General features: G+C 38.6%; 1 protein-coding gene across 1 annotated transcript in view; it reads left to right on the forward strand.

Moving 5' to 3' along the window:
• The window catches only part of LINGO2 (leucine rich repeat and Ig domain containing 2), a 527,177-nt gene that overhangs the window by 94,697 nt on the left and 407,018 nt on the right, over positions 1 to 25,462 (forward strand). Inside the window, exon 2 of the mRNA XM_006881257.1 lies at positions 10,187 to 10,345. The gene's annotated coding sequence lies outside the window, so the exon portion shown is untranslated. The remainder of the gene's footprint in view (positions 1 to 10,186; positions 10,346 to 25,462) is intronic.

The following is a 25,462-nucleotide window of genomic DNA, read 5'->3' on the forward strand; positions in this document are numbered from 1 at the left end:
AAGCAAAAGAAAAACTCCCTCATTGGTACACAATCCCCCCCCAGCACCTCCCCAAACCCCACCCCCTAACCCCAAATATAATCCACTCTACAACCCTCATTGCATACTCCTACGATAAAAATAATGCCCTAAAATATAATACTTTTAGACTATTCTGTTGTTGTTTTTTTAAATAATGTTTTTATTTCTTGATCCTTTGAATAAGAAATCCCCATTTTACTAAATGTAACAGAAATAATTCTTTTTTCTTAGTTGTTTGCTGGATTTCAGTTACATCTGTGTTTGTAGTTTTCCAAACTAATGACTCACATTCAAGTACCTTTCTCTTAGTCATTACGGTATGCATTAGCTTAATCCCTCCTGACATGTATTTTTCAAGAGGAATGCTATATAGACTTCTGAAATCATGTATATAGTTCACAAAACTATGTCAAGTGTTTTCTGAAGAAACACTGTTATCGTTACTATTATTATTCAATGCTATGTTTTCTTCCTTTGTTGCATCATTTCTGTTCGAAGAGGTGGTAGCATTAGGAACCGCTCAGAGATTCTGAGTAGGCCAGGGCCTCGGTCATTGTTGAGAACAGCGGAATTAAACAAGCCTCAGGGAGTGGTTAGGAGAGGGGGATTTTAACTCTGGCTGAAGGTGATCCACATCTGGGTTAACTCTACCTAGAAAAAGCCAGAACTCATACATAAAATTCCCTATCTTCTCTGTCCTCTGAAATTTCATTCTGGGGCTAAGAAATTAGACACAGAATGAATGAATGAATGAATGAATGAATGAACGAACGAATGAAGGAACGCATGCATACACACACACTAAGTGGAGGACCCTGATTATATAGTAGGGGTAAAAGGTGGAGAAATGAAATTCAGGCTTGGGGTCTTCCAGAGCACAGAGCTTCTGGGAATAAATGAGAATGGCCTTCCAATGACAATGGGCAATCTACACCTCACACTCGCTCCTCTTCAGGGAGTAGTATTGGGGAAAAAATATTTAGACCTGATGGGGCAAAACTTCTCTGATCCTAAGGAAAGACATTTTTCTATGCAAATACCAGCAAGTCCTTCCTCTAATTCTGTAAACAAGCAAGCAAGCAATCCAGTGCAAGAAGTGAAACTGGCTCATCTCCTGGGAAACTCCACCAGGAAATGAAGTCCTTTAAGGCTGAAAGGGCCATTCCCGGAAGCTTCACCAGTGGGGTTGATGAGTCTGTCCTGTTCAGCTTCAATGAAATTCGGCTTTCAAGTATTCTTCAGGTGTCACTCTCTTCGTTTCACCGGAGTATAGTAGTCCAGGACCCAGATATTGGTTATATTCAGTTTAGCAACAAACCAGTTATGGTCAGAAGGCCAGGTCTTCATCTCAGGATGTCGCGTGAACAACGAATCCTTTGCAAATTCCATTTCTGTGTCGTTCACCTTGGTAACAGTGCCTGGCAGCATTATGTGAGCACAGAGTGGGCTCTGGGGATCATACCCATACTTGCTGCAGAGGTTTATCTGTGCCAAAGACATTGTAGGCGTGGCATATGGGTTAACCTGCAAGTCAGCTACTGAGAGCTGCATCAGGATCAGGCGAGAAGACATTGGCAAAGGGCCGGCCACGCACTGCTAGCACCGTGGAGATTGTGCCCAGTGCACCCCAGTCACAGATGTGCGCCACGAAGCGGGCCACGCGCGCTGCGTCTTCACGGAGTCGCAGCTGCGGCTGCGGTGCCGCGTCCCAGTCCCCGTGATCCCGGCCACCCCGGCCCAGCTCCAGTCGTGTCAACAACGCCAACAGCGCCAGCAGCGGGCCGAGCCTGACGCAGCCGAACCAGCGAGCGGGCAGAGCCATGGTGGCGACTTCAGCAATCTGAGTCGCAGTTTTTCTATCTGAGTGTGACAATTACTTAAAACTCTTCAGATAGAAGCAGTAATACTCCTACGTGAAAGAATTCTGAATTTCTGACTGTACGGTCAAGTGAAGGTCATACCTGAAGTTAAGTCATATCATGCCCATTTTGGTGAGCTCAGAAAGGTGACGTGGAAGTTTTCGCCATAAAATGAACATGAACCACCGCTGCGGAGCACTGTTAGCCACTGTTGGAAATATGTCGATACGGATCTTTTGAGAAGAATGAAAAATGCAGATAAGACTCAGACTCCCATGGAGATTATTTTTGATAGTCAGTTGTATAAAAAAAAAAAAATTTCACATTTCTCCTCTGATGTAGAGAGCAATGTCAAGTAGATAGAAACAAAGAAACCAAATAGAAGTAGTCATGGTATAAGTCACTTTTGTGAACTCATACTGAGACAGTGGTTTGTCATAAGGAAAGATTATATTTTGAAAATATTATTTCAAGCAAACAGAAAAATCTCGAGACTCATGAGACCTAAGCACATATCCATCACTATCTAGACTTAAAATTGTTGATTTTTTAAATCACTTCAGAGCTATTGTTTTTACTTTTGATGTTATCTAGAAGATCAATCTTTACAGATGATGCCGAACCTCCCTTATGGTTCTCTGATATTTTTCACCTGTCTCCTGTCTTGTGGACATAGCATATATCTTTCATATTTGTTTCAGAAAGTATGACAAAGAGGAAGGTTCTTAACAAGGTGGGTTGACACGGTGCTTGAAGCAACGGCCTTAAAGAGCAGCCCTTCTCAGGATGGTCCAGGGATGGGTTCTGTCTTGTACTATTGCACGGAGAGTCCTTTGAGTTAGAACTAACTTGTTGCCACCTAACAACAACATGCCTTGCTTAAACAAATTAATAATAAAAGTTTAAACATATGTTCAGATTTTCTACTTTGATACAGCTCTGTCTACTAGAGGGTCAATAATTCACTGTTTTAGTAATTGTAGATTTATTGCAACTCTTGACATTATAGTAACTCATTATCCAGATTGCATTAACTATTATAAATTCTTTGTTCTTTCAATTTTTTATTTTATTAAATTTTTTTATGTGTGTACCATCAAATTGGATCTGACTGATACAGGAGGTGATTGTTCCTCCTTCAGCAGAGCATCTGGTGGATTTGAACCACGCACCTCTGGGATTGAAGTGCACTTTCCTGCCACTAGGCCACCAGAGCTCGCCTTTTCAAATATTTTTATAATCAACACCACTAGGTTTATTTTTTTAAAATCTGCTGATATTATAATACTATGCTGAAATTTGTTGAGTCAAAACTGACCCTCCAGTGGGTTTTCAGAGGTAGTTAATCGGAAGGGAGGAGAGCAACTGGTGGCCTCGAACTCCATGCCTTCAGGATTGCAGTGTAGATTCTTGCCATTAGGCTACCAGAGCTCCCGTATTCAGTGTGTAGGCTGAGCAAATAATTTAAAATCCTGGACTACATGAAGAAGAATGTTACAGCAGGATTGTAGAAAGAATTGTCAACAACTTGCATTTTGCAGTTGACACAACCTTGCTTGCAGCAAGTAAGGACTTAAGCATTTACTCCAAAAATCAAACATTTTTGTTTCAATATGGCCTCCATCTCAATGTCAAGAAAATGAAAATCTTCATCCCTAAACCAATAGACAAAATAGATGAGGAAAACCGTTGTATTTGATTCAGATTCACAATCCATACTCATGGTAACAGCAATCAAGAAATCAAAAAAGTTGTTTTTTATATGGGAAAATAGGCTGTCAGAGAACTCTTCAAAGTTGTAAAGAGCAAAGATTTCAATTTCAAGACTGAGGTGCCCTTGATCTATGTACAGGTACCATGGATCTTTTCTATTACTTCCAATAGATGACAGAAGAATGAATGCATTTGAGCTGGCAAAGAGGAGCAGCTTGAGAAGACCAAGTAAAGAATTAGAATTAAATGGGCAAATATCTGGAATCATAAAACCAGAAAAAAGAACACACTCAACATTTCTCAAATTTTAATAACTGAAGTGAGGGGAAGGGCAAAAACCTTGCATTACAGTGGTCAAATATTCTATGATAAAAATATTTGCCAACATGTCTGGTATAGACACATTGTAAATTATTTAGAATACTGAATGTGGTTTAACAAATTAACACAAGTCTCATGACTTAACCACCTATAATTATCTCACAGTTTATAGAGGTCAGAAGTCTAAGGTTTCACTTTATGGTCAAAGTCATCTTCCAAGTTTGCATGGATGTTGCCAGAACTTCTTTTCTTGCACTGTTGAATCCAAGGAGGTTGTGTCTTCAAGGTGAGCAGAAAGATACCTTCCTAGAGATTTGCTTTGTTGTGTAGCTTCATCAGATTAGATGTGCTTTGTTCAGGACAACCTTCCTTTTTTATGAATTAGAGGTTAATTGATTAGTAATCTGATTCTTAACTGGATTCTAGTCCATTTTCTTCTATTTCTTAAAAGTGAATTTCTGTGTAAGATGGAATTTTCAATTACAAGTTTTGGAAAACTACTTTGGCTCTCTAAGTCAGAAGAATATCAGGACATAACTCAGATCTAACAAAAGAGACTTACATGCAGGGTAAAGGAAGGTAGGCAGGATAGGTGCTTCCTGTCCCGCCAAAATGAACATAAAGGAAACCTAACAAAGATGTCTCCTAATAAAGACGACAGAGCTAATAAGGAATATGGTGAATTCTGGACAGCAGAAATAAACAAATCTTTCCTCCCCCCGCCCCCACTCCACTATTTGGCATGTTCAAGGAGTGGCATCATCCACTTCCTAAGCAATATGCCCTGGAAACTCTATGAATTTTGATAAGTGATAACAGCTATAGAAAGGCTTCAGACCTTTTGTTCATAGGATCGTTATGAGTCCTCAACTCAATGGCAATCAACAACAAACAACAGTACTTGTTAAGATAAAGTGAGCCATAGTGACAAGGGTAGGGAAAATTTGGAAATTAGAGGAAGTGCTTGTTTAGTAGGAAGTAATAGGAAGACCCTGGATGAGATGGATTGACTCAATGACTGGGGTAATATGGGTGTAGGTGTGTCAGAGACAGTGAGGTTGGATTGAGAGAGAGCAGGGTTCAAAGCTCTTGTACATAAGGTCACTAGGAGTCACAAGTGAGTAGATGGCACGTAACAATAACAACAGTGGACTATTACAGTTCAAGGTTAGCACAATCATGAAGACAAATCCCTCTCATTTCTGAAGAAAATATTTCAAGGAGTTGCCACAACTTCCCTCAGGTTCAGTATTTCCTGAACCTATTCATACTTTTGGTTTGCAACAATGAAGAGATACAGATTAGTATCAGTAAAGGGGAGTCGAGCCTATGATGGAGTCTGAGGAAGTCCCAGACAAGAGCATACTCTGCTTTATTATCCTCTCCTCCTCAAGTCAGGATTTATGACTTTGCAGCATTGATGTGTGACAGTAAGGAGGACTGATTTCTGGAGAGACTCACCTGAGGCCCAGATATACCCAGAGTGTTTGTGGAGCTTCTTTGCAAAGGCGTAATTGATTCCACGGCTGATTTCATCCGTCAATCTCAAGCTCTTCTGAGCTTGATCCAAAACTCTCAACCAAAATCATATTGTTGATCTTTCTAAGATGGGCAGCCCTTATCCAGTTTTAACTGGAAGGTTTTTCTAGATAAAATCAAGTTTAGAATTAGGTATCTGAGCAAAGACAAAAGTGTGAAGTATGATTTGTGTTTGAGTATCAGATACTAAACTCTCAGACATTAGTGCAATTACCTTGGACGTTGTCTGATGCCACTTAGAGGATATCCTGCTGCTTTTCTGAAATGAAAATAATATCAAGAGAGTGCCATGGAAAATTATTTCAAGCTTGTAATTATTACTAATGGAGCTACACATACAAAATGAGCATCAGCAAAACACCAATATTGTAGTTATGCTTTAATCTAATCATAGCCTTTGCCATGAATTTGCAGGAGACTATCCTTGTATCTCAGTCTTTCCCTGGCAAATGAAGACGTGAGAGGGACACAGCACACAGTATCAATATCTTCTATTGTTTTCAGCATATTAAACTCATTTAAAATTGAGCACTTACAAATCTTGTCATTTTGTTTGTTCATTTTTGGGTCTTCTTGCTAAAATAAAACCTGACAAACCACATTTCTTTTAAATCGAGCCAATTGGAAGTCTGTAATGTTATTGGGGTGGATTAGAAAGACAGCAGCGTTATGGATTTAAGTCCTCATCCAGATGCTGCCGTGATCAGAATGGCATCTGATACGTCACAGGGCATCACTGGAACTGAGTTTTATAATCTGAAAATTGAGAGTTTGTTCTCAGATTCTTCATATAAGAGCTTGACAGCTAATGGACAGTTCAGGACTGTCAATCAGCTGCTGTGGAATCCCAGCTTTATTTTTCAAAGGATCTATAATCTTTGGCACAACAAACATTCTCTGGTACTTATTGTATTCTCAATAAAATTACTTTTCCTTAGTATGTACATCATAGGTTTTTTTTTTTTAGAAATTAAGTTATTTCATATAAAACTAATAAAAGCCATAATAAATTATTATTGGTAAAAACTAATATAAAGCCATTATACCTATTATTCCATCAGGATAAATGAAGTAATTTAGAATGATTGAGAATATTCAATCACTAAAAGAAGATATCATGTTTCCTACAGTATAGGGTTTCTCGAAAGAGAGGAAACGTTAATGAATTAGGTTGACACAATAACGGAAACAGCAGTCTTCAAAATAACAAGGATTGTGAGGATGGTATCATACTGTTACAGATACAGTTGTATACAAATAAGAGTTACTTCTGTAACAACTAATAATAACAATCTCAAAAAATACTCATTGCTATCAAATCAGATCTCTCCTCTAACTGAATGTCTAACAAATTTTCCGAGGCTGAGTCTCATGGGAGGAGAATGCCCATTTTCTCCCAAGGAGCAGCTAGTGTATTTGAACTTTCTGACGTTAGGTTGGGAGCAGAACTCCTAACCCACTAGGCCAACAGAGCTCCCACAATCTGTCTGTGACTGAAAAAATAGAGATCTTTTCTGTCTACATATTGTTAACAAAAGTGGGGTAACCTTTACATCCTTGTTTCTAATGTTTATGTTCATGTTGACGTGTGGGGCAATGAATGGCATAGGCCCAAAGCAGAAAAAAATGTACTCGCAGCCACTTAACGATGGTGCTGAGCTCCCAGAATGCTGAGCTCTCTTCCAGTTCAGCCAGCCACTCAGAGAGTTGTGCAGCAAGCATCCAAGAAGATGAAGCACATCCCTGCAATAACCTTGAAAGAGAAACATATCAACAAGCACAAATCAATAGCCTATCAAATGAATGCCTGAGTACTGAGGGATCCTTTGGAAAGCCTTTTTTGAAGCAGGAAGATAAACTGAAGAGATAGTTATTTTGTCCATAAAGAAAGGCAAAGATCAAAATTCAATCACAGAGCACTTAAGGTCAGATCAAGAAATCGGGGAAAAAGAATTTCTCCATACTTGTATTTCCTATGGTTGCTTGGGTTTTTTCTTCATCACATTTTATTTTAGTCTTATTGTTTTCTGTACTTGTACAACCCTTTGTTAGTAGCAGGCTCTCAATATCTATAGAAACTTTTTTGGAGATAACAAAAAAAAAATTATTGTGCTAATATGAAACCTATCCTTAGAACAAGAAGCTATTGTGCAAACTGAGCTGGTGAACAGTGCATGGTTTAAAATCAGAAAGAGTGTGTGCTGAGGTGTATCCTATTCAATCTGTATGTTGAGCAAATAAGTCCCTGAGCTGGACTCTCTGACGGATAATCAGGATTGAAAGAAGACTCATTAATAACCTGCATTATACAGACAACACAACTTTGTTTGCTGAAAGTGAGGAGGGTTTCAAACTCTTGCTGCATAAAATCAAGGACTACAGTCTTTGGTACAGATTACATCTCAGCATCAAGAAAACAAATGTCTTCACCACGGGACCAACAGTCATTGTTATGATGGATGGAGAAAGGTTTGAGACTTTCAATGATTTAATTTTCCACAGAACAACAATTAACACCCTTGGTACTAGCAGTCAAGAAATCAGGAGACATCTTGCATTGGGCAAGTCTGCCATCAGGGCCTTCTCCAAAATGCTGAAGAGCAATGGTGTCAATCTGAAGACTAAGGTACATCCGATTCAGGCCATGGTCTTCTCAATCACCTACTATGCATCAGAAAGCTGGACAATGAATAAAGATGACAGAAGATAAGTGATGTCTTTGAGTTGTGGTGCTGATGAAGAGTACTGAATATCTCATGGATTGTCAAAACAATAAATATGTGTCTTTTGGAGAAGATGTAGCCGGCGTGCTCCTTCGAGACAAAATGACAAAGCTTCATCTTTCACACTTTGGACATGTAGCTAGGGAAGGATTTTCCATGGAAAGGAGCATCATGCTTGCAAAAAGCGTCATTGACAAGCAGGAAGACCCCCTCAATGATATGAATTAACACAGCAACTTCGGCAATCGTCTCTGTTGTGTTGGAAATAACGATGATGGTACAGGTTAGGGCAAGGTTCAGGTCAGCTGTTCATAAAGTCGACTTGATGGCACCTAACACTAACATAAGAGGTAGAATGAAATTATGGGAAATCACATAATGCACAGATTGGTAGTTTCAAAACAAATGCCTTTGAAATGGATTCATTTAATAGTCAATTTTTGTCAGTTATAAGAAGTCTGAGCAGCCCTGCTGGTGTAGTGGAATAAATATTGAGCTGCTAGCCAAAAGATCAGCTCTCTGATCAAAAGTTCAAACTCTCCAGGTGCTCCTGAGGAAATAGATGACCCACCATCTCCTATTAAGATTTACAGTCTCAGAAATACAATGGGAGGTAACAGTGCTACACATTGTTCCCTGTCAATTGACCTACTCTATTGTAAACTACCATACATATGCCACATTATAAATTCTTCCAATATGATATACCTTTTTTAAAAATCCTGCATTACCCCAGGAGACCAAAGAAGAATAACCGTGAATAAAAAGGAGCAGTGTTATGAAATTTTCAGTGCAGCCATAAAGAAGATGAGCAATAGCTTTTTAAATTTTTCTCACAGATCGAGTTTACATATAAGAGGTGACTAGGTATTTGGTTAATTTTGTCAGTGCTTAGTTCAAAAGATTAGAAAATGTTAATTTGTGTACCTGGGTATAAAGGTGTGTCACTAATAGCATCAACATTATCATTCCTTTTAAAATTGCAATATATTCATTTAATATCTGCGTGTGCATGTATTTTAAGGACTTTGAAATGTATTTTAGTAAAAAGAATAATCTTGTGTTCAACACTGTATAATGTAACCATTGTTACTAACATTACACCACAGGTTATCTCACTGTCACTCCTCTTAACAAAGACTACATCTTGACTTCTGGGACTCTTTGAAGATCTAATCATGGGTGTGTGGATACATACTGATTTGTGGCTTGTTAAAATCAGTTTTTGCACCTGTGCCCTAATCCTTCAAATATCACCTTTTAGAGTCCTTACTCCACAGTACTTGGAAAATAATAAGAATAAAATTGATTTTTGCATACATGTTAGTTGTGTAGTTACCTTTCTGAGCTCTAGACATTTCTTTATATGCAGATTCTATCTACGAAGTGCTCATGTAGGTTATTTTTCTGTGTCTGAATCTTAATGTGGATAATGATAGCTGCTGATTCCATAATGTTGCCTATGCCCCTAAAAGGTATTTCTCACATGTCGTCCAATAGAGTTGATACTATTATTAGTAATAGGAATGCTGGCACTGAGTGGAGTACATTAACTAATAAAGAAAGCTATCCTTGATCTAGAAAACCTATTGAATTTTCTCTAGTTGTTAATGGATGTTGCCCTGTCATTTCTCCTTGCTTGAGTCCCCTGGAGATATTGAAATTAAGGTCAGAAATATAATGTGTTTTCCAGGTGGTCACATACATGAAGAAGAGGTGGATACCTACTATAAAACATGTGAGCTTTAATATCCATAATGTTTATTAATACTGACAGCTTAACTAGATCAATAACAACATGAAGAACAGCATGCACTCTGCAAAAACACCTCTGTAGCACATAAACGTTGGTCTTCCGGCCTTAATGTTTATCAGCAGCTTAAGAGGCATTTACAGCCCCTCACACATTCCTTTATGATTCCTTTATTGATTAAGTGGTGATGCCTCCTGGCCCTAAGACATGGTTCACTATTTTTCGATTAAAATGAAGCAATATCTTCTTTGTTGCAGGTTCGTTTCAAACAGTTGGCGTGTGGGACGCTGAGAGATGCTGCAGTCCATGACATGTTGGAATTATCATGATCTACTACCCAGTTTGGATTTCATCCAGTGGCCCACAGCTTTGCATGGTAGACAGCAAAGACTGGACTTTTAAAAGGAGTAAACCAGGTAAGGTTCGAGAGAGACGTCTGATCATTTATCATTTGCTCTAAAGCTTTCATGTGCTGCCAAGATGTATTGACTAATGTATAATGTTTCTATTTGCTTTCAAAGCCCAATGAGCAGATTGGTGAAGAATGAGACCACCTTAGTTTGGGGGAATATGTATAATAATAATTGAGCCTTTTTTTTTTTCAATAGGAGGGAGGTTCCTATTTTAAGACATAAAACAGACACAAGAATACTATAGATGCTAGTTGAATGCAGTCCTCAAAAACTGCAATCTGTAAAAAAAAATAAAATAATAAAAAAACCCTGCAATCTGTAGGGATTTTTTTCTCTCTTAGTAACTAATCACTAGTATAAGCCATGATAACATAGCAATTGTATTTTTGAAGGTACAATACAGAATATAAGATAGAGAAACATGATTATTACATGATCTTATAATTTATAAATTCTATACTTGATCTTAAAAATAAACTTCAAAGCCTCCCTTTAATTCATTTGAAATTATTTCTCAATCCAAATTTTGATCACCCGAATGTTGTTAAAATGTTGATGCAATGGCATTCCATGTATTATCGTTGCTTTGAAAATGCTACAATCTTACTATTTTTCCTATTGCATTCATGATTTTTATATATTTTTCTTCTTTAAATCTTTTCTTCCTTATAAAATAAATTAATGATATATGATTGAAAATAAATTAATGATATATAATTGACAATTACCTGAGGAAACCATAAATTATTCTTGATTTTTAAGACCATCAAAACTTTTATAGCTTTTTCTTTAAGTTCAAATATAGCAATATAAGTAATATTACGTTTATTAATTTAGAAAAATTGAAGGATAATATTTTAACTTAATAATGGAGCTTTTAAAATGTTTTGCAAGTATAATTTTTTTACCTTCTGAAAAGAATATAAATTAAAAATCAGCAAATTATTGCTTAATAAATTAGTACTTTCAATATAAGTGAGGATTTAAAATTACTTGAAAAAATGATTCTCAAATTTAGTAAACATTTCTTCACAAACTCTGAATGGCTTAGCAATCTATAAGGGCACATCATGATAGCACAAAACCCAGATAAGGCATACATTTCTAATTTATTGGAGAGAGTATAGATGACTAAATTTAGGGCAAGAATTATTGTCTGGTGTCTGAGTTGGTGCATAATTTTATCCTGTTTGATGGTAAAGTGAGTTATTCACATTTTAAAAAGTCTTATTCTTCCATTAACAATAGGGTGTCAAAAGACCAGATCCATTTGCATGAAGACACTCAATGTCCTGCTTTACGATGTCATTATATAGAACAAATTAGGGGAACTCTGGTGGCCTAGTGGCAAGAAGCTGCACTGCAATCCCAGAGGAGCACGGTTCGAATCCACCAGATGCTCTGCCAGGAAAGGAGGGACAATCTCCTCCTGTACCAGTCAGACCTGATTTGACGGTACACACACAAATAATAATAAAAAAAATAATAAATAGAACAAATTAAACCTAGACTACCTCATGATAGAACTGCATATTCTTAGTTTTAAGTATGAAGCTTTAAATTAAAAGTAAAGTTTATTTAAATATTTTTTTTTTAAAAATTGCCTTGTATGGTAAAACATGGGGCTTAGAAAGAATATCAAAAGGGAAGCAAAATAAAACGAAGGCAATTAATTAGGTAACTATGCAATAGTACATAATAACATAGGAAGAGCTCTTCTCTGTCTGTGGAGCTGGCTGTTTTTATTCTTCAGAATGCTTTATCTTGCGGCCTTGTATGAGTGTTCTATATTTAGAAAGTCTACAACAAATAATTTTGATCCAAATGTTAGAAAGAAACAACACTTCCCAGCTCCTCACCCAGCCTTTTGAAGTGAATCCTGTTGATTGGAATCTACAGAGCTAGTGTGTTCCACTGTTTTGTACAGAAATATCTGACTTAGAAGTGTCCTCTGAAATACGAAAGATTTGATGTTGATTTCATATATTCTCCCCATTAAAGGTTAACTCTCTTGAAATGAACAGAAAATGTATATCTTACAATTGTATGGTTTATATTAGTTTTGAACTCCTTTTTGTTCTCTATTGTATGAATGACAGTTATATGTGTATTTTTAAAGCAATACATATTAGCTTCTTTGTAAAGTCAAGCGTGTCAAGACTTCCTAGTTCTGAATTGCAGAAGTTTGTAACAAAGCCATTCAAATGGTGCGCCTTTCCTTAACTTAGAAGTGACTTCTCTTTCTTCACACATTTTTGAAGTAAAGCTTTGCATAGCTCAGGATTCTTTTATGATAGTCTCATACATAGGAGTAGGATTAGCTATAAAACAGTATATAAAAAGGAAGATTTTTCGATGTGCTCCTAATAATAGCATGCCCGATGTAATGGAATTGGCCAGTGCTTCGGTGTTCATTTAAGTAACATCTGTACATTTGCTGTGCTTCTTTCTGTAGAGAAAAGTTGGTCATTTGTCTAACTATTCAGAGAATGAAATCTTTGGGGGGGGGTCTTCTCTGAAAGCAATATACAACAAAATCCTTGACACTTTAATGATCAGCTTAAAAAAATTATTCCAAGAGAGGCAAATTGGAACAGGGAAGCTGTGTGCAGAGAAAAAAAGATGAACTGAAAGTGTCCAATTCCATGAATTCAAAAGTCGCGTGTGAGGGGTTTTAGCCTTCTGCAGCCCTGAGGGGTTTTAGCCTTCTGCAGCCCTGCTGCCTTTAGCTGTACTTGCCCATCATCAACTGTTTTATTTTGATTAGTTTTGGGAATAAAAATGGCTCCCTGTTAAAAGCTTTTCGATATATGGACCTTTTATTTTATTTATTATTTTGTGTGTGTGTGCCGTCAAATCGGATCTGACTGGTACAGGAAGAGATTGTCCCTCCTTCTCCAGCAGAGCATCTGGTGGATTCGAAACTGTGCCTCTGGTATTGCAGTGAAGCTTCTTGCCTCTAGGCCACCAGAGCTCTATGGAACTTTTGGAACTTTTAAAGAAATGTTAAAAACTCTCCATACAAGGGACAAAAACATTTTTCATCTTACACATACACATGCACACACACACACAAACACACACATACGTGTACTGTCTGCTAGAAATTAAACCTCAGATCCCGCTCCTGAAATTTATGCTTCAATTAATATGGGGGCAGCTGCTACCCTACTTCCCTTCTCTTTGGAGACTTTTCTCTGTCCGCCTTCATCCTTCCCTTCGTAGTTTTATCATCGCATCAATCACTAGGCTTCACTCTTAGGAACACAGCATGCATCGCAGGCACATTTTTATGGCTAGAAAGCAAGCCTACTCTACTTGGCACGTACGGCTCACTTCAACCTAATTAAGCTATTCTGCTGAAAGCACCACGTTCTTTCCTTCACGATGCACATTTGGTGAAAATAATCGGGGCTACTCTCAGGCTATGGAAAATAACTGGGGAAAGGAGGCTGAGGAAGACACAGAACAAATGAACGTGCATTTCAGCCCAAGCTTCTTTGACACAATCCTCTAATGAGCCAGGGCACATTAACACCTCTACCAGCAGAAGCTCGTAACTCCCAGCATCACTTTCACTCCAATTATTTTTCTGGAAATTACCTTTGTTCTCAGGCTCATCGGTGGCACACCAGAGTCGGTACATTTTGTATGACTGAGTCATCTATTTTCAAGTAAATTCTCTTAATTGTTTGGGAAAGATCCAAGAACTTACTTCTAAATATGCATACTTAGGGAGCTCTGGTGACTTAGTTAGTGGTAAGGAGCTGGACTGTCAACACAAAGGTACTTGGTTCAAAGCCACTACTTCATGGGAGAAAGATGGCCACTCACCTCCTGTGTGATTTACAACCTCTCAAAACCTGCTGGAAGGTTAATTCTGAGTTGATTACCACTGGGTGGCAATGAGTTCTTGAGACTAAGAATGAAGTATAAATACGATTCACTATAACATAAGATTCTGAGTCCACGGCATTTTTCCTTTTTCTTTAAGGCCTTAATTCCAGAGCATCAGATATGCTCAGTAAATATTGTTTGATGAGGAAGTCCATGAGTGAATGAGAGAATACCAAAGCTTGCTTAAAATAGAAGTTGAAACGAAAGTCATTTGAACAGTAGGATGTGTCACTGTCTCTCCATAACAGGATCAATAGGGGTTTGGTTTTTTCTGCCCCAAATGCAAGTCTTACCATTTAGTGCTTACCAATATTGCCACTATCTAATAACAGGTATATTTAAATCACATAGTTACATATGATGGTATCCAAGGACTAGGAGAATGGAGGCTGCATTCATTCTGAAATAAGGGAAGAAACCAGGAGAAATACACATTTGTGGTTTCCTTGATAAATAACGTCCTCTTTCACCTAATCCATTGCAGTAGGATTAGGTGTTGATCTGTAGTGACCCTATAGGACCCCAGGAGGATCTGTGGGGTTTGAACCACCCACCTTTCGGTTCTCATCTTAATACTTTAAACCGTGCATCTTTCTCCTTCCAGGACCCTTCACAAATGTTCTCTTTCTAAGGTGTTACATGTAGACACATTTTCTGGGTACCAATCATAGAGTTGCCATCATCTCAAAAAAGACCTTTTTTCACGTATAAGGAGGTGAACTACAGCAAATTTTGGTTGAAAATATACCACAATGTGTATAGGCAGTGATTACAAGTAAACTTTGGATTGAATTGAAGTTCTCATACTTAACAAATTCTGTGTTTTTGGCCAAGTTACTATTCTCTCATATCTTCCATTTCCAATTGCTAATATGGAAACATTATTAATAGTGCATCTGTAGTATAACCATGATAGTTAAATGAGAATAATAAATGCAAAATACTCAGCAAAGGACCTGATACATTGTAAGTAATGCATTACTTGATTACTACTATTATCTTTATTAGTATTATTTACAGTCAACACATATAAGAGGTTTATACAGAAGTGGTATTAGGAGAGTGGTATTTATTAAGCATCTGATATATGTTAGCTATTTACGGTGATGATGATTATTTATATAAGCATTCATTTTCTTCAATTTCATGAGGGGATCTTGGTCTCTTCTATTTGTACCAACAGCTTACTTCTAAGGACAATCAGAGGTTTACAAATGATGACCAGTATTGTGACTGAAATAGCTGACAATTCATGATTAACAACTCACTATTGTAGAAATGGAATCATATTGCTGGATTCCTTAATATCAGAATAATGTTTATGTCAAATTACAGGGATTTTTAAAATAATTTTTAAAACCACTAAATGGTAATATAAACTGCTCTCTTCTGCTGTTGTTGGTATGTGCCTTCAAAGAGGATCTGACACATAGCTGACACTCCAATAGACAGTCACTCAGGAAGAGACTGCCTGTCTTTCTTCTGTGGAAGAGCTGGTGGATTAGAACCACACACCTTTGAGTTTTCAGGGCAACTTCATATCACTAGGCCACCAGGGCTCCCAGCAAGAAACAAATCATCCTGATTTGTTGGCATAATTCCTTACTTTGGAAATTCTTCTTTAATAGACACTCAAAAAACTGTCTTCGGGGCCCTTGACAGTATTGATAATTAGGCACTTAATCTTTTTTCAGTATATTAATTTTATAAGGCACTACTATTAAATTTGAAAGGAAACATTAAAATTAAAACTACATTTAGCATAGAAAAAAGTTAACTGTCATAATTAATTTCACAACTTGTCATGTAATGTGATAGAAGGCTTAATGATTCCAAGAATTTCTGGCTAGTCTCTATCTGATTCTGGGTTGTCCCAGCCTTGCCAGAAAATATAGAATCAAAGTCACTGCTGAGAAGGAAAGGTAGGAAAAAGGCATGGAGAGACTAACTGTAGTAGTGTAGTGGACAATGAATCAACCAGAGCCGAGTCAAAGATCCAGGTAAAGGTCTTTGCGGACTGTGCCTTCGATATGTCCAGCAAGGCAGGCATGGAGAATAGCTCACTTCAGGGGTCACGGTTGTCCTCAGTGAAGAGCCGAGGAAGCAGAACTTAGAACAGTAAGGAATTTAGGGAGGTTCTGCTGTGGGACAATTGCATTGAGTGGAGTAGAAAGCCAAACAGAGGCAGAATGAGGACTGGGAGTTTGATAAAATGTGTGAGAGAGATTTGGGTCTAAGTAGTAGGCAATCCCTAAGTGAAAAAAGGAAGCATTTCTTTTTAGAGGTTTTATTCATTCTGAGGATATGTTTTAGCATGAAATGAAGATACTTCTGGAGACCAATAATCTTTATAATGTCTGTTCTGAGGTGAAAGGAAGAATAACCAATAACCAATATCTTTCTCTATAGATTCAAACAGAGCAAAAGCATCACAGTACTAATACTTACCACCCTAAATTGAATACCAAACACAATTAAAATAGTTACTTTATAACAAAACCACTGGAATATAAACATTGTTATAAATATTCAAACTGAAGAAACTGAGATATAGACAGATGAGCAACAAGCCAAGGGCACACAGCTAATGTCAGAGTGAGTTTCTCCCTTAATAGCTCATCTTTGTAAAATTAGCTTGTGTTCCACTATATTTTACTGCTTTTAAGTTCTTGAAATGAGCAAGAATTTGAATAACTGTACCTCACAAATGAGGGCCCTCTGGTGGCCTAGTGGTAAGAAGCTGTGCTACAATTCCAAAGGCACGCATTTCAAAGCCACCATCTGCTCCGTGAGAGGAGGATGGACAATCTTCTCCCAGGAACTAACTGCCTCTGAAAATCCACTGGAGGGTCAGCTATGGGTCAGTTCCAACTCGACAGTACAGAACAACCTTATAAACACATGCATTATTTTGCAGTGCAGAGTCAATGAAAAATCAAAGACTCTTAAGGAAATAGATCAGTACAGTGATTGCAAGCAACACTGGACTTGTGAGCACAGCAGCAATTGTAAGGATGGCAAAGAATGCAGCAGGATTTCATTCTGTGATATAAAGGGTCAGTATGAGTTAAAAATCAGCTAGAAGACACCTAACAACAACAGGATCTATATCCTGAATTGTGGTGTGTTGTTAAGTGTCATTGACTCATAGTTGACTCATAGTGACCGTATATGAACGAAAGACCTGAACATTTGTATAACTTTCATCGTCTCTCCAAGTTCATAGAGTTTCCAAAAGCAAGCTATTTCAAATGTGGATGCCACTCCTGCTTTCAAGCTTGTTTTAATTGGGGAGCTCCACCAAACACTGTCTAACACAAGTAACCATTATCGCATTTGACACATCAGTGTCACAGTGTTTAGCATCACAGCAACCACAAGTTACCTCTGTACAGCAAATGGACAGACTAGTGCTATGCTGCTTAGAAGAATGTTTGACTAAAACCAATTAAAACCAGGCCTGATGGCTGCAGATTAAAATCACCCACCTTTGGCTTGGTAGCATAACTTTCTATCTACTAGGCCAACAGAGCTCTCTCTAAGTTGTTGCTCTTGTTGCTGTTGTTAAGTGATGCCCAGTTGTAGATGACTTATAGCGACCCGATGAATGAAAGATCTGAACACTTGTATAACTTTCATCATTCCTCATTCATCAGTTGATAGAGTTTCTGGAGACAAGTTATTTAAGAACTGGAGGCCACTCCTGCTTCCAAGCTTGTATCCTGCATTACTTGGAATGAAATGAAATGTGCTAGCAGTCATTATTTGTATTTAGAAGGATGTCTCTTCTGTGTTCAAAATTAATCTGGACAGAAGTTCTATAGATGCCATTTCCTTCGTCACCTCCACACCTCAAGTCTGGAAAGCTGCCTCTCTCCCTCTCCAGTCCGTCTAACTATTGCCATTCCCTATTTGTTTTTTAAGCACCTTTGAAAATCCACCTGCTGGGTTCATGGCCACATCCACAACTTGAGCCTCTTACCTAGTTTTCCTACACTAGCTTTTTCCTTTAGAAAACATTTTGCTGCAGCTCCAAAATATTTCAATAAGCTTCCTTGCCTGCAAATTTTCTTTTCACCCATTAAAAATCTAGAGTCAAAAGTAAAATACGTTTTCTTTCCCTCCATATTCTTGAGGTTAAAAACCTCTGCTGTGCTGTGCTACACCATGGAAATTCTTCACCTTTAAACCCTCCCTTCTCTCTAGATTCAGCCTCCTAATAACTTCACTTTTTATCAGTGGTCTGATTGCGGTTTCACGTGCTGTGCCCCCCACCCCGCCTTACATAGTCCTCTAACTTTTATTTGTCCTTCTTGACATTGAACATACTTCTACCACATCTGTCTCAAAGACTAGAGGGTGAGGTCATTACTGCAGAGATTCATTCTTCTTTTTTTTTTTTAATTGGTTTGCTTACGAAGTTCACATACATTGTGTTTCACACTATTCCTCCTTCATATTGTTTCATACAATCATTGTCATACATTAAGTTTTATAAAATTAATCACCATTGGACCCTGCCAATCATTATTCTGTCTTTCCCTCCGCCCACCCAGATCCTTCCCATTTCCTTCTCTCCCTCCACCCACCAAACAGTACAACCCTGTAGTTTCACCTCTACCCTCTGGATCTCACAGAGCTGGCATATATTAATCAACATACACCTTTTCTTCTCAATCATATCAGGCCTACACCATAGTCTTTTGTGTCAATTTTGGTCACTGGAAATAAAAACCTCTGCTCTCCCATTTGCATTTATTAAGCTGAAGGGCCAGGATGGGTTAGGAAGAAAGAACAGTGAGTTCTAGGGAGTCTAGTAGAAATGTCGTGAGATGACAAAAATAATATAAATTATCAAGGTTAAAAACAAAACTTTTCCTAGCACTGGAAAAATTGTAGATGGTATCAAAATATGACGTGAAAATGCAATTTATTAAAAGTATCTATGTTCCATTTCAAAGCAGATTGAACATCATTTCTGATTTTTCAAGTGTTTAAATGCTGTTTTCTGGTTTGTGTTGTTGAAGTTCAGCAAAACGGTGAATTTCTTTAATTGTGTTTTACTTGGATGAAACTATAAATAGTGTCACATTCAAGCCACCTCTCTCTATTCTTTTATACCTAAATGTCTTAAAGCAAATATATAACTGAAGTTGATGTTGGGTACCATTGCGCCAACTAGGAAAAACAGATCTAAACCTTGCCCTATCCTAGCCCATCGTCCATATAGTGATCTCGTCTATGCTTACTCCCATTCTTGCGGCCACTGTGTTCGTCAGTCTCTTTGAGGACTACTCTTCCTTTGTGGATCCTGTGCCTTTCTTATTGTGGTGTCTTTTTTAAGGAGTGGCATGGCCTCCTGACCGTGTCCTGACAACATAGCCAAAGCAGGTGAGGTAAAGTTTGACAATCTTTGACTCTAAGGATTTATTGTTAGTTATATCTATTAACAAGTTTATTCCCATACTTTCATGACTTGGGTAAAGTGTACCTCAGTTCTTAAATCTCAGAATTCTTATTCTCTGCCACAGAGTTTTCTTTTATACATGAAAACAAATTATTAAAAAAAAAAAAAACAACAACAACAAACCACACCAAACCCAAAAGAGGATCCCAGTGTTATAATATACACTATGTGTATAATAAATAAAAGTGTAAGTAACTATATGCTGTCAGTTACCATAAACTGAACTTTAAATATTGAAAATTAACAAGATCTACAGAGGTATGTCAGAACTAAAAGGAAAATCCTTGCCTGGAGGCTTTGATAGCTAAAACCCTTGCCTGGAGGCTTTCCTAGCTGCTTACTAGCAAATCGGAGACTGGAAGAAGCATCAAAGACTTTTCTATTCCAGACTCTCAACTGTTAGTACTTTCAATACCTCTGTTATTGTTAAGCACCGTGGTTGATGCCATGTCCAACATAATGCAACTTGCCCCATCCTTTAGAATCATGGCCATCATCATAGCAATCCCTCTCCTTAAGGGTCATTCTCTTCACTTCTCCTCTGCTTTTCCAATGATTGGCTCCTCCTGGAAACATATCCAAAGTATGTAATACCTATATTGTTGTTGTTATGTGCCACTGAGTCACCTATGACTCAGAGCAACCCTGTGTACATCATCTCTAAACCCTGCCCTATATGAAGCCAATCTCTTCGTCTCCAACAGACCTAGCCCCATTACTCCAGTCACTGAGTCAACCCATCTCATCCTTGGTCTTCCTTTCCTGCACTGTCCCTCCACCCTTCCAAGCATGATGTCCCTCTCCAAGGACTCATCCCTCCTGGCCTTGTGCCCAAAGTATATGAGACAGAGCTTCAAAATCTTTGCCCCAGGGAGCAGCCTGGTTTCACTCTCTCCAGGATAGAAATACCTATGTGGTGTTGTTGTAGTTAAGTGCCATTGAGTCACAAGCAACTCATAGCGACCCTATGAATGAAAGTCCTTGGCACTTGCATGCGTGACTTTCATCCTTTCTCCAGCTTCATAGGGTTTCTGGAGGCAAACTATTTACAGAAGTGATGCCACTCCTGCTTCCAAGCTTGTTTTAGCTGGGGAGCGCCACCAAACACTGTCCACAGTGTTCAGCTTCACGGTGACCACAAGTTATCTCTGTACTTCCTTAAATAGCTTGCCTCCCAAAACCCTATGTACCTGGAGAAAGGATGAAAGTCACCTGGAGAAAGGACAAAAGTCACACACACAAGTGGCAAGGACTTTCGTTCATAGGGTCGCTATGAGTTGCTTAAAACTCAATGGCACTTAACAGCACAGAGAGAGAGAGACAGACAGACCAGTTGGCCTAGTGGACCAGAAGCAATGCTACCAAGCCAAAGGTGGGTGACTCTAATACGCGGCCCTAAGGCCTGTTGTTCATTGTTTTTATTCAAACAGTCTTCTGGGTCATATAGCCCTGGTCTGTCCACTTGCCGTACAGAGGTAAATTGTGGTTGCTGTGAGGCTGAACACTGTGACACTGATGTGTCAAATGCGATAACAGTTACCCATGGTAGACAGTGGAGAAATACTTATAGATAACAAAAAACCCCTCTCCTACCCTATTCCTGAACATCTCCTGGATACATCTGATACATATAAAAATCATATTTGGTGTAAGCCAAAGAAGCACACTTATTATAGCAAAGTATCTAAGCTAACTCCTTATTTTTATTTGAAAAAGAATTTTTGTTTCCTGGTGTGAGTTTGCAGCAGAATGAAAACACAAGCAGTAAAGATAGTGCTTTTCCCATCTGATCTTTCATCAAATAGAATTCTTAATCAAGTCAGAACCTTTTGAAATACATGATTTGGAGGCCTTCCAAAGAAGCTGTTCTGAAAAGAGATGGTAAATTACAGTTTGATCTCATTTGTCCTGAATTCCGCACATCATTCACCCATGAGTTATAGTCATCTCACCCCTGTGAGATCTATCCCCTAACTAATTCTAGTCAATACTGTGCATTTACTATGGAAAGATTTGTATTTTGGAAATAACTTGACTGTTTAAAACTGTGGTCTCTAACTAATCAGATATTAATTGCATCAAGTACCTTTCTAGTTGCCAAGTCTAATCAGCTTCAAACCAGATGAATCTCTGTCAGGATACTGCATCTGGCGTGCTCTGTGAAATTTAATCAGGGGCATGATATGGAGGGAACTTCTTGACTGGACTTTGAAGGTCCCCCAAATGTTTGAGTTATAAAGATCAATACCAAGTTCAGCTTGTACTTACCACATGGGGCCTTATTTCTTGTTCAGAAACAGTTACAGGTTCAAGGAAGTATTTTTCACAGCACTTTATTGCTGAAAGTAACTACAGTAGCTGTGGTTTTATTATACCATGAAGGTATTTGAAATTTAGTCTAGAAACAAATCTGTCACAAATCAGAATTACACAATGTAGACTCTAGTCTGTTGTTGTGTCCCATTGTTTTGGTCTGTCATAGTGACCTATGTATGACAGTATGAAATAAGGCCAAGTCCTGGTCCATTCTCACAATTACTGCTCTGCCTGAGCTCGGTCTTGCTGGCATGGTGCCAAATCATTTCATTGAGGACCTTTCTCTGTTTCTGTTTCATTGACTCTCAACTTTATTTATAATTTCATTCTCCAGGGTGTGAACCCTTTTGATAACACGGCCCAAGTATATGAGATGAAATCTTGTCATCATCCTCACTTGAAAGGAAAATTTTGGCTGTGATTCTCCCAAGATTTAAAAACCAAAGAGGTGGGGATTTTTGTGTCATTGAGTCAGAACTGACCCAGAGCTGACCCTCCAGGAGATTTTCAGAAGCAATAAATCACAAAGGAGGAGATTGTCCAACCTTCTTCCACAGCGCAGGTGATAGATTTGAACTGCTTGCTTTTGGGATTGCAGCACAGCTTTTTACCACTAGGCTATCAGTAAAAAAAAAAACCAAAAAACAAACAAACAAAAAAACCAAAACAATAAAACCCCAACTCTCACTGTCATCAAATGAATTTTAGCTCATAGTAACCCTCCACTGTATTTCCAAGTCTCTAAGTCTTTGCAGTCAGAGAGTATCCATCTTTCTTCCACAGAGCCGCTGGTGGTTTTTAACCACTGATGATGCATAATCTTTCAGTTAGCAGCAGGCCATGCTACAGACTTCTCTTGGCAGGCCATGGTATGTTCACTATGCTCTATCATGATAACACTTAGAAGGAATTGATTTCTCTTCAGTCCTCCTTATTCAGTATCCGGCTTTGACTTGTGTATGAGGAGGTTGCAAGGGCCATGGCTTGGGTAAGGAACATGTTAGCCTTCAAACTAGTATCTTTGCTTCTTAACACTTTAGAGAGATTCTTTGCAACAAATTTCCCCCGTGCAATAAGGTAGTTGGTTTCTTGACTGCTGTTTCTATAATGATGATTCAGAATCCAAGTACAATAAAATATTTGACAACATCAATCTTTTTTCCACATGATGGTTCTTACTGGTGTGGTTGTGGCTATTTATGTTTTCTTTATACGGAAGTACGTTCCATACTGAAATTTTTAAAGCTTCATTACTAAGTAAGCTTCAATTCTTCTTCATTTTATGTAAACACAATTATATCATCTGCTTATCAGAGGTTGATAATGAACCTTTATCCAATCTTGATGCTATATTCTTCTTCATACAGTAACAGCCTCTTGTAATACTTATTATTTGCACAATATACATATTGAACAATTATGGTAAATGAATACAACCCTTATACATAACTTTCCTGAATATTGTTGTTATTGTTCATTGCCGTCAAGTTCAACATGACTCAGCCACTCTATGAACTAAAGATCTGAAGACTTTCTATAGCTATTGTCATTTTTCAAAGTTTATAGAGTTTCTAGAGGCATGTTGTTTAGGAATTAGATGCCACTCCTGCTTCCAAACCGGTCTTAAAACGGAATCTCTTCCAAACACTGTCCACCATGGGTGACCATTATGGCATTTGACACCCCAATGGCACAAGGTTCAGCATCACAACAACCCCAGGCTACCTCAGTACAGCAATTAGAAGAATGCTGTGCCACTTATAGAACGTTCCTTTAAAATATAATAATAGCCAAGTTTTAAATACAAAGGCCCTCCACAAGATCTTGTTGACTTTAAACAAGAGGCTTAATTAAAAAACAACCAATATAATATGTTGTTGTTGTTGTTATGTGCTGTCAAGTCTCCTGCAATCTACAGTGACCCTATGTACAGCTGCTCTGTTTCTTGTTTAAGAAACGTTAATTGCTCAGAGAAAGAAACAGGCTAACAAAGGCTGTGTGAGGCCTAAGATATGAAGGGGTGGACACACCGCCTGTAGGTACCAGAATGGGCTCCCACCTCCCCAGCCTGGAGCACAACTGCCTACCACCTTAAGCTCAGCCTGCATCTCACTGCAGATCACCCTGGTCACCCCAGAAAAAGGTCCCTTCCAAGCACAGAAGAGTGCCTGTTATAGGGAGAGTTTGGGAGAAAGATGTATCCTGGGTGGTCGGGGAACGTCGCGGAAGTTGAAGGACATTCGCCACTTAAATTAGAGAGGACAGATGGCATCCTGGCCCTGGGAATGGCGTGACAAGAAGAGCAGAGGTGAGAATGCATGTGTGGCTGCTAAAAGGAGAACCAGCTGACTGTAGCAGGATGCTAATTTTCAAAGTATTGTTTGTTTTAAAGCCAAGAAACCCTGTGTCCAAATTTCAAATGAGACTTTAAGTGGAAACCCCAATATGTAAAGAGTTCTGGTTGAAGCAGAGCAGGGAGGTGAACTCCTCCTGACCCCAGACTCCTGAGAGGTTCCACCCAGGCATGGGCCCCACAAGAGGAGGACACTAAAACTAATAAAAACAAACAAACAAAAACCCCCAGCCCATTGCTATTGGGTATGTTCTAACACATGAAATCACTCCTTAGATTTTCCAGGGGTATAAATCTTGGCAGGAGGAAACTACCCCTCTTTTTCTGGCACAAACTGCTAACATTTTTGTTGACAACTTGATACGTTGCACGTTTCATCACTTGTTAGTTGCTGTGAGGTGCTGTCAAGTATGACTCATAGCGATCCTATGAACAACAGATCCAAACCTTGTCTTACCCTGTGCGCTCCTCATCATTTCTTTTTTTTTTTTTTAAGCCTACAGCACCCGGTATTCCCAGGCGGTCTCCCATCCAAGTACTAACCAGGCCCGACCCTGCTTAGCTTCCGAGATCAGATGAGATCGGGCACATTGAGGGTGGTATGGCCGTAGCCTCATCATTTCTGACTCACTGAAGCACATTACTGCAGTGACTTTGTCGATCCTTCTGGTTGAGGTTCTCTCTTTTGCCAACCCTGCACCTTTCTGGGCATGATTTCCCTGTGCATGGAATAGCCTCTTCTATAAACATACCTAAAGTATGTGAAACAGAGCAAAGATTACATCACTAAGATGCCTTAAATGCCTGGAGTAATCTTAAAACGGTGTGATCCCGGTTTGTTGCATCACTTCTCCATGCAGTAGAAATCCATCCACAAATCAGATGACAGGCAGCAAGGTCAGACTCTGGGTCTTGAACACTGGTGCATTTTTCACTCCTAGAGTTCTGTCTCACATACTTTGGACATGTTGTCAGGAGGCACTAGTCCTTAGGTAAGGACATCATGCTTGGAAAGGAGGAGGGACAATGCAAAAGAGGAAGACTGTTGATGAGACGGCTCCACATAGTGAGTGTAGAAGTAAGGTGA

The sequence above is a fragment of the Elephantulus edwardii genome, unplaced genomic scaffold, assembly GCF_000299155.1.
Source record: "Elephantulus edwardii isolate Elephantulus edwardi_28Jun2011 unplaced genomic scaffold, EleEdw1.0 scaffold00014, whole genome shotgun sequence".
Classification (NCBI taxonomy): Eukaryota; Metazoa; Chordata; class Mammalia; order Macroscelidea; family Macroscelididae; genus Elephantulus; species Elephantulus edwardii.